The following is a 10217-nucleotide window of genomic DNA, read 5'->3' on the forward strand; positions in this document are numbered from 1 at the left end:
ATATCAGAGAAAGTGACAAACAGCTCCTGAATATGTTGGATTCTTGCTTGGGTCAAGCACCACCACTGCTGACACACACACAAACTACAATGGCCCCCAGTCAAGCACTTTGCTCCGCCAAGGCCCGACATTCAGTTCAATCAAGTTGCACCAAATTGCAAACATTGAACGCTATATCATGCAAATAAAAGGAAATCCTGCATCTGCCTCTATGTCCACATTTAACCGGAAATATTTTTGTTTGTCAGCTCCTTTCATCAAGTTATTTTGTCATTAACCTGGTATAAACAAACCAACAAACAAGACATTAAATACGTATAAAACGGAACGTCCTTGGTGGAGGAAATCAGTTATTTTTTGCTTTTGGTCTGATCTGGGCCAACACCACAAAAATGCCATTATTACCAATTAACAATTGAAAACACATGACCTTATTTCCATTCAGAGATCATTGAAAAAATATCCTCCAAGTAATTGAATAGCTAGTTTGGCAGACTACTTATGTTGTAATGGTGCCAATTTGTGCATCACTCAATATCACCATCAACCCTGGAAAAAGGAAACTGCAATTGGGTGAAGAGGAGACAAAGGAGAAGCCACTACATGGGTTTTTCTCATTCTCCTGCTAATTGGGAGGATGATTTCACAGTGCAGCGGCTGAGGTGGGAGTTTTCGACTGAGGTTTAATGGGAGCCACAAACCTCTCAGTGTCAATACCAGTCACTTCACAAAGATTCGGCACAAAGTGACAAGAAGGGAAATTGCAAGGAGGGTAGAAAAATGAAATCTGAGCTGTGCTTTCAGAAACCGATCATGGGAGTGCATGAAGACAGATCACAGGATGGGCGTGTGCCTCTAAACATCTATGCAAGCCACAGTTTGTGATTCGTTGCAGCCACAACTGAGTTGATTTACCGGAATATAAAAGAAAATCTTGGAAGTCCCGGGTAGCGTTCGTCCAAAAGCGGTCTGTCACACAGAGGGAGGAATCCAAAGATCACATTTTGTAATGGTTCTTACCATCACTCATAAACCATTAATGTTCTCTTCATACAGAAATCCTGCCAGCTCAACACTGTTTTATCCTAAATGTCATCACCCCTATGATGTAGCTACTGCATCATATTCTGCTTTTTTGTCTGAGATATTTTTGAGTAAGTAAGACACACATAAACACACACACTTGAACAAATAAACAAACACACACACACACACACACACACACACACACATGCCGGCTGGAAACGTCCTGCCTGTTCCAACTTTAAGACACTCAGCACTCACAGGGCTATATAGCATGTCAATTAAAAAGTTGGGAGACTTTCTTCCCTCAAGGAAATCCTGGGATTTTTGTTCTGGTCCCACCAGTGGGTTTCTTTCTACACACAGGAAAGCCATTCATTTTATTTTATCTTCCTTCCCATAAAACAAATGCTACTGACATTTCATATCTCTCCAATTATTCTGTCAGCATGCTAAATTACAACCGCCTGCAAATATAATGTATGAATTTGGTAATGTTATAAGTGACCAGAGGCTGGTCTGGTCCACCCACTCAGGTATTCAGTTATTTCCAGTACATAAAAGCATGAGCACAGCAAAACTCATCTGGGTTCCTTCCAGAAATATGTAGCTCCAGGAGTCTGGTGACAAATGAAATACTGAAGCCCCTGAAATAAGGAAGCCAGGAAGTTGGTAACTCTTATGAGTCACAGCAGCCTCGTTCCAACCTCACATGTCGTTCTCTGGATTATCATTTCATTCCATAAAGGCTTCCTTGAGATGAGAAAAAGCTCCCTGAGTTAACAAGCTTTCTACCTAACAATCGACAAGCTCAGAAGTTTTATGAGTGGCACAGTGGTTCAGTGGTTAGAGACTGGGTTCAGGCCTTTCCGTGGGGATTTAGCATGTTCTCACTGTGGCCATGTTGTGTCTGGCTACGCTAGCTTCCTCCCACAGTACAAAGACATGCAGCTTAGGTTTATTTGAGACTCGAAATTACCCGAAGGTGTGAATTTGAGAGTGAATTGTTGTTTGTTTCTACATGTTGGCACTGTGATACACTGGCAACCTGTCCAGGGTGTAGCCTGCATCTTGTTAAATGTCGGCTGGAATTGGTTCCAGCTTCCCCAGCAACCCTCAGAGGAAAAGGAAGAAAAAGGTTTAGAGAAAGGACGGAGGAACAGAGGGATAAGATTCCTCATTAACCTGTCAGTAAGTCAATGTTATTTGTTCAAGACACATTTGTACCATCAACCCGACTCATCCATTACTTTTCTGTGGAGCAAACACGAAAAACTCAAAGAGGAAGATGCGCACAGACTCGCCTCATCACTGTGAGTGAATCTATTGATTGTGCAATATCAATGGAACTAATCAAAATGTAATTCTTTGGTTTGAATCAGACCAGGCCTTGACGAACACTCCTCACGTGTTAGCTTTGCGGGCTCCGTTAGGTTGGGCCAATTTGTACTTTAACAACCTCTTATCACACGTTCACCGACCCTCAACATCAAAACTGGTTTAATCAGGAAAAGTAATGAAATACACTCATGTGCGGGAGCTTCAAAGAGAACGGGAGAAGCCCCTGAGACAAAAGCATCTCAAGCAAACGTGTAGTTATTGAGCAATGAAGACGGGTAAAGGACTTAAGAAGACAGGAGTAATGAGATATGAGCCGAGCGGTTCAAGGTCGTGCACATAGACAGTTATCTGCAGTCTGTGGTTGTTTTGTTACTCATAAGAATGGACCAGTTCAAGATGAGTCAGACCTGCACAACAACTGATCTCTGCACAGTGCATACAGGGAACATAAAAATGAAAAAAAAATAAGAGTAAACTATTATAATAGCACCTTTAAAAACTTTTACAAAGTGCTTTACAGTAAAAACAAATTATACATTTAATACTTGCGAGTGAGTTTAAAGAAGAGATTTAAAGGAGGACGCAGAATTTATGTTCCCCAAACTTCTGGTCTACTGTGACTTCGATTGCACCTTAGGGACAAAAAGTATTAAATAAATATGAATTTAGTTTTAAGTCTGTGGCATCGAACCAAACTGGAGAACACTGGCTGCATTAAATTATAAAATCAGATGTCGGCAAAAAATGTATTCACAGTGTTGGAGAAATCAACACCAGCTCTTGTTTCTTCTCTGGGTGACCTCTGGTATCACCGTTAATTTCATTTTGGGAATCAAAGAAAGTTTTATATTAATTTATCTGATTCTGGGTGAAAAACTTGCCTGTAGATTTTTGACACACACTCCAGCGACAGCTCCTTGTGAGAGTCAATGTAATATTTGAACATTTTGTTAAAGGTCTATGTTGTCTTGCTATAATAGCTGCAACCAAAACACAATCCATCAAGCGCAGACACTCACGCCAACGCAGACCTGAGGAGACAGCTGAAGACAAACTAAATGAAACGTGTGCTTGTGTGTGTGTGGGACAGGACCTGCAGAATTCTGCTGTATGGTTATAAATATGATTTGGTCTGTGACGCTCAAAGATAGAAAATTAATATTTCTGTTGCGCTGCTGTCACTCCCCCTCCCGACTCTGTCGTGCAGAATCGGCTGACATCCAGTAATTCACGTCAAATTATGATTCTAGGTCTTAAAGGCAGAGTGGCTTTGCTGCCTTTAGAGTGAAGATGAATATATTTATTGGAAATTAAAACCAGTGCAGATTTTTTGCCACGATCAATGAAGTCTCAGTCAGTGAGTTTCGTGAGCTGTTGTGCGCCTCTTTCCCCTGCACGTCCTTGAAGGGATTTAAAGGCCAGTTCAAATCACTGAACCGTGGAGGAGTTATCTGAAAGGGGGAAGAGGTGGCTTGCTCCTCTGTCAGCAGCTCTAACTGATGTTCTCTAAAGCCCTAAACCTTCATACTGTAAAAAAATAAATAAATGTGGCTACCAGTTCCACCCGGTTACAATCGGGAGAAGAGAAAGTCGCAGTTTGTCTTGTGGCTCAGTGTTAATCAGTCTTTATTTTTCCCTTAATAGCTTGAGAATTGTGGTTGAACTGTACAGATTGTGTGTGTATGAACACCTCCAGACAACACTGTGAATAAGTGTGTAGTCAATATGTCTGCTCAAATAACTAGAATATTTAATTAATCACAAAATATAAAAACAAAAACTACTGTTAATTTTCTCGTAATATAACAACAATCTGCTGACGTATGCTTTGATGTTTTGCAAAAATGTGCGGATCAATCCATCAATCAAACACAGCACATCAACAAAATATCTATATTTAAAATATTCATGAGAAAAGAAAATGTCTAGCTGATGAAAGTACATTTGTATTTGCAGCCCTGGTTCATTCTTATCTAGTCTTCAGTCTAAACTCATTCCTAAATTCCTTAAGGCAGCTATAGTCTAGCTACCTGTCAGTAGGTAGAGCCCAAAACAGGAGCTAAAACTAGTGAGTATTGGACTTACAATGATAAAAAGCAATTCAAATTGAGCTATGAGGGATTAATTCTTTCAGTAGAATCCACATCAATGCTTGGAATCATTCATAGTTTATATCACAAAGCAGAGCCTTTCCAATTATACTGAGTGACTTTTTGTTCCGTTATAAAGCGGCGCTGCTGTCCCTGACTGATCAAGTGAGCAAGTGGCCAGAAAGAATCAGCTGCAGAATGTCTCCATAGTCAAATGGAATAAATGGGATTGGTGTAGTAAAGACGTCTGGGGTTGAAATTATGAATACAAGCCCTCATCTAGATCATTCACAGAAATATTATAATATTTCCAAACAAGGGAAAAGAGATTGTTGTTCCTGTTTATTTAGATATTCAATAAACCAACCTTTAACAGCAATGAAATGTTTGAGCTGCATGTAGAAACTAATCTGTGGCCCCCCCAACACAAGCCTCACCTTCATCATCGGTATCTGTGACAGACGATCTTCAAGAAAGTTTCATCTCTCTGGTGTTGACTCAGACTCGACAATAAATCCAGCTTTGATCAACGTCTCTGATATTTACAGCTGACATCTGCATTTTGTTCCTTTCCTTTTTATTCCTGGTCTGCAAGCATAAACATTTACAAAACCACGCTGCTCCACATGTTTCTTTACCACGTAAACAGATTCGACCACTGTACAAACCAAATCCCCGTCCTTCCAACCGCCAGCCGCTCAGACCGTGATGACAGAGCCATCACACGCTCTGCACAGATCACAGCACATGACCCTGGGCACCCCCTCGATCCATTTCTCCCAGTGCGCCCACATGGAGGACAGCACAGGACTTTAAAGTCGAGAAGGGAGCTGTGGAATTCCCATCTGCCACTCACGATACAAAAACAGAATACTCCTGCGAATACAGCTTGTATCTACAGCCTCGATCCGTACATGTGGTGCATTCATATTTGTGTGTTTCTGTCTGTCTGTGTGTGTGTGTGGGGGGGGGTCTTTAGTGAGAAGACATTCTGTGGTAACTAATTACCTCTTGGGATGTGTAATGATGATTAAACTCTCTCCCATGGATACTTGCACTGTGCGGGTTATATTTGCACTCATCCACTTTACCTGGTGGAACTCCCTCTGGTGCTGGACGGCCCCCACGTCGCCTCCTATGGGCAGCTGCTCCGACAGCTCCTCATCCTTGGCTGTCAGCCATTCTATGATCTCCTGTAGCGAGAGCTGCAGCTTCCCGCTGTTGTCAGAGAACGCCTCTAGCCGCACCCTGCCAACAGACACACACACACACACACACACACACACTCAAATCAGCAAACGGTAACATTCCCCTAAACACAATCTAAATACTGCACATGGCATTTAGTCCCTGTCTCCCACTTGGCAACACGTGAACATCCAAAACGAGCTATATTTACATTTTCCTGCTAATGATGGTGAGTTACCAAGAGTTTCAGCCACTCTTAGTTCTAATACACCCTCTAAGCAGAGCTACCTCTTCAGGGCAAACTACGGTGACTCAGAAAGTGGCGAGATGATCCGGGGCAGTGACCCCTCTCAAGTCAAACTCTCGGGATTCACATTTGCAGGGTTTTTGTGGACCCAGCTGTAAGAAGGTCAGCGGTTTACTGGATTTAAATTTAATTGAATCGCTCTTTAAAGTGGATTTGCCGGTGATAACTATGGTCAATCATTTAACCATTACATTTGTGAAAGCCGTTATTATAGCTGACCTTACACACATAGCACACACAACCACGTTTTAGGGCTAAAGCACACACTGGACACACTGCTGACTCTGCAGCTGCGTTGTAGATGACGTAGTGACCCTCATTCCCTTTCTGATTGGCTTTTATAAGTCACCACTCGACTACCGCCACTGAAGGCAAAGCGTTGTTAACACTTATTGTTAGTAAGTGTTCCACCTCATTGTTCATCCAAGAAAATAAAACCCTCATCTTACTTTCCTCTATTGATGTTTCCTATTTACGGTATTTGTTAGTCAGCAACCACCTGCTTCCTGTTTACACCAGTATGCACACATAAATACAAAGTCATATGATATATATACGTTTGATGGTTTGTTAGTACGAACAGGGACTAATAGTGAGTGGCACCCAGTTTTATTTAATTGTTTGACTATTTTTCCACTGATCGACCGGTGGTGTTAAGATTCAAGGCACGACACCATCAAAGATGAGGAAGAAGAAGACGTCTGCCAAGCACAAACCTGTAGCCAAACAACCGTGGCTATGAAATGCTTTAAAAAATCAGCTGCCAAGATTTATGTGGAGAGAAGTGCGTTTAACATGTGTGTAAGAGCTCCAGGATACACACAGCATTTTGGTCGCAGAGAAACGCAAACAGGACTTTTGTTTGTTTACAAGGAATCTCCGCAGGGCACCTTAAGTTTGCAAAGCACATCGGTTTGTTCACGTCCTAAAAGAATTTCCTCATTAAAACTGAAACAAGCTGTTTGAGAATGTGAATAATAAAGCAGGCTGCCACGCTTATCCAAGTGTTAAAGCTAAGCATCCGAACAGGGAATGAAACAACAGTCTGAACCCACATGTTTCCTCGATGCCTTTACCTGGAGTACCTCCACACAGCTCACACACCTGCTCTGCTCTTCATCTCCACGTCTATAAATCATCCACCTTTTTCTGCAGGGTTCTCATTATAAAAATCAATCAAACAAGTCATGGCGCTAATGTAAGCTTAATTAACTGGCTGGAGTTGATAAATGTTATCAGCAAAACCTTGTTACTGGAGCAGAAAAATCAACTGTGGTAGACTGCAAAAAATGAGAAGCTGCTTTTGTCTACTTCCATCTGAAATAAGGGAAACACTGTTTATAAAAAATAAAGCCTTCTGATAAATGGAAATCTGTCGCCGTTATCACGATGAATTGCATATGGGCTCTGCAAGGAAAGAAAAGCTTGACAGCATCTGAAGAGATTGGGTCTTAGATGTGGTGGGTGTTCTGTTTTGTGTGAGTAAATATATGCAGCAGAGTTGAGTGACATTCATGCTGAGTCATGCTCCATGATCCCCAAAACACCAGAATACAGCATCTATCTACCTGCAATGCTGTTTCATATACACACATATATAAACAGTGGTGCAGGAAGTACTCACACTTATTATATATTTCAATACGAAGAGATTGAAATTGAAAAATGAACAAAAAGTATTTCTGTGCACAATAGGATGAAAATTTGATATAAATGAGACTATCTGGTGCTCAGACCCCTCTTGATGTCATTAAGACTGAAAGGGTGGTCAGGCTGTCGCATTGTATAGGACCCCCCCCCCCCCCGGTCTAGACAACAATGACTGATTGGATCAAGAAATTGTTGATTGAATGTGCTGGCTATGTAGACTAGAGGTGATTGGCTAGGAGGAGCGAGTGACTGAAATGACAGCTGACAGCGAGAGAGAGAGGAGAACAGATTTCAAGAAGCAACGACACAATAGGCTGATTGAGATCGTGGCCAAATCTAATCCGATCCCTGTAAACACCCAACACAGTGTTTTCAATTAAATATCCAGACTGTTGCAGCCAGTCATTTTCTAATGTGTCCCCCCCATTGTTTCATAATGAACCCAAAAAAATCCCAACAAGATGATGAGATCTCGATTTATCTCCATTGAGTTCTTGTCTGGAGCATTCAATACAGTTCTCTCACATGCGAGAGCACATCTTTCACTCTCTAGCTTGAGTTCGAGTCACTTGGGCTCTTCTGCGCTGAAAAAAGAACTGCATGCACGTGCACCTGCGCTGCCTCCACCGACTGAATCAATTCTGTGGGAAACAGTGAAACAGTCAGCTGATAGGAGGGGGCGTGGAGTGGGAGAGATGAATGGGACAGTCCTCCTGATTGAACTTAATCTGAGCTTCATTCATATAGTCAGTCACAACAAGCAGACAGAGAATGTATATGTTGTCTGCTTATAGGAGAGACACAGAGTCCCAGGTTTGTTCCGGGTAAACCAGGAACAACTCAGAGAGCATGTATCAGCTCGCCACCTGCCAGCATCATGAGAGGAGTCTAGGCAAAGCACCGCTCTTATATCCCTGGCCCAGCTGGCACTAGTGCGGTGGCTGCTGGGGCTGGTGTGAAAGAGCCCCACTGTTTCAATTACACACCAGGAGCCAGCACTCAAATATCATTATTCCTGCACATCACAATTTGCCAGCACTGCCACATCAGACATGATGAGTGGGAGCAGAAGCAGAGAGAGTGTTCGCTGCTCACCACTGTAAACAAGAGGGTGTGCTGCAAAAAGACAAATGTGACTGGACTGATGTTCAGAAACGAGAGTAGAGCCAGAGGAACTGTTTCAGATTTCAGAGTCTCAGTGGAGTCAGAGTAATCATGCAATGATGCAACTCTGCAAGAATGTAGCGTTAACCTATAAATGACTAAACTCCTCCAGTGTGTTTGGTCCTGTGCCATCAGCAGGGCCGCCGTCGGCAATGTCATGTCAGTGTCGGAAAAAAGAAATGTAAGGCAATTTTTCTGCAAACTGAATTTGGCACCTGCTAAAAGCTCTGAGACTTTAAGGGTGAAAAGACGGAAAAAGGTGAAATCAACCTTGTAAGTGCACATTTCAGAATTGATAAGCCTCTTTGTTTGACCCTGTTTCAGGAGACCGGCATGAGGCAGACCACGCTGGCCCCTCGCCTCTTGTCGCCCTCTTCAGCTCTGCTCCCCGTGGTAATTGAATAGGAGAGCAACTGTTTTTTTTTCCTGTGGCTAAAACAGCATACGCTCTGAATCTGTAATAGTTTTGAATACACACTCGTATACACAACAACACACATACACAAAGCGTGAATGGAGCGAGCCAGGGCCTCAGATATGTCCATGTGAGGTCATCCATTCAAGGACGACCCTGGAAAAATTGCAGAAAGGCTATAAAACACAGCCGACATTCACACACTCGTGCAGAGACATTCACAAACACACACGCACACACAGCTTACAGCACACTGACCCATCTCTGCTGCTGTCATTACACACACTGAGGGTGAGACAAATGGAGCGCTGCCTGTGCTCTAATGGAACAGCCGTCACATGGCGGGCGCTGCCAAGAAAAAACTCCTGCCTTGCTAAGCTGGGTCAGGCTAAAGGTCTGCCAGTGTGGCTGACTCAAGGTACTTTATCTCCAGTGGAAACACTCTGGTATTAATTGAGGTGCTATTTAAGGACCATTTTCTGCAGCATTCATTAGGCGATACCAGGGATTTTGAGTAAGTCCTTAAATGCAAAAAAAGACTTACACCTTAAGGTCACATCGTGTAGAGTTGGTTTTATATAGCAGGTCTGGGTACTATCTAAATACTGTGGAAGTACCGAAGCACTCAGTCCTTAAATAGATGCAGACAGCCTCTATTCAAAAACTGTACTTTAAAACAAGCTGTCAAGATTTCCCTTACTTTCCCTGTCAGTCACGGCCCCAACACCGTCAACCAAGCGTATACAATTTGACTTCTCTCTGTGTTCACCTGAAGTATGCTTCATTTTATTTAAAATCTTTATTAAAGCCCCTTTTAAAGTCTTGTTTGACGACTCACTCCACCAGGTCATCCTTTAATCTCTTGAACGTTGTTCCTCCTCTGATTGTTGAATAAAAATTCAGGTTTTAGCCCTTATTTGAGTTACACTTGAACTTAGAACCAGCTACTATTAGGGCTGTAAATGTGGTTTGCAAATTTGCTTGCTCACATCTACCGCCTGGAGTTGGAGCTCCCAAAAAAATCACAAGCTGCTTCATA

The sequence above is a fragment of the Pleuronectes platessa genome, chromosome 8, assembly GCF_947347685.1.
Source record: "Pleuronectes platessa chromosome 8, fPlePla1.1, whole genome shotgun sequence".
Classification (NCBI taxonomy): Eukaryota; Metazoa; Chordata; class Actinopteri; order Pleuronectiformes; family Pleuronectidae; genus Pleuronectes; species Pleuronectes platessa.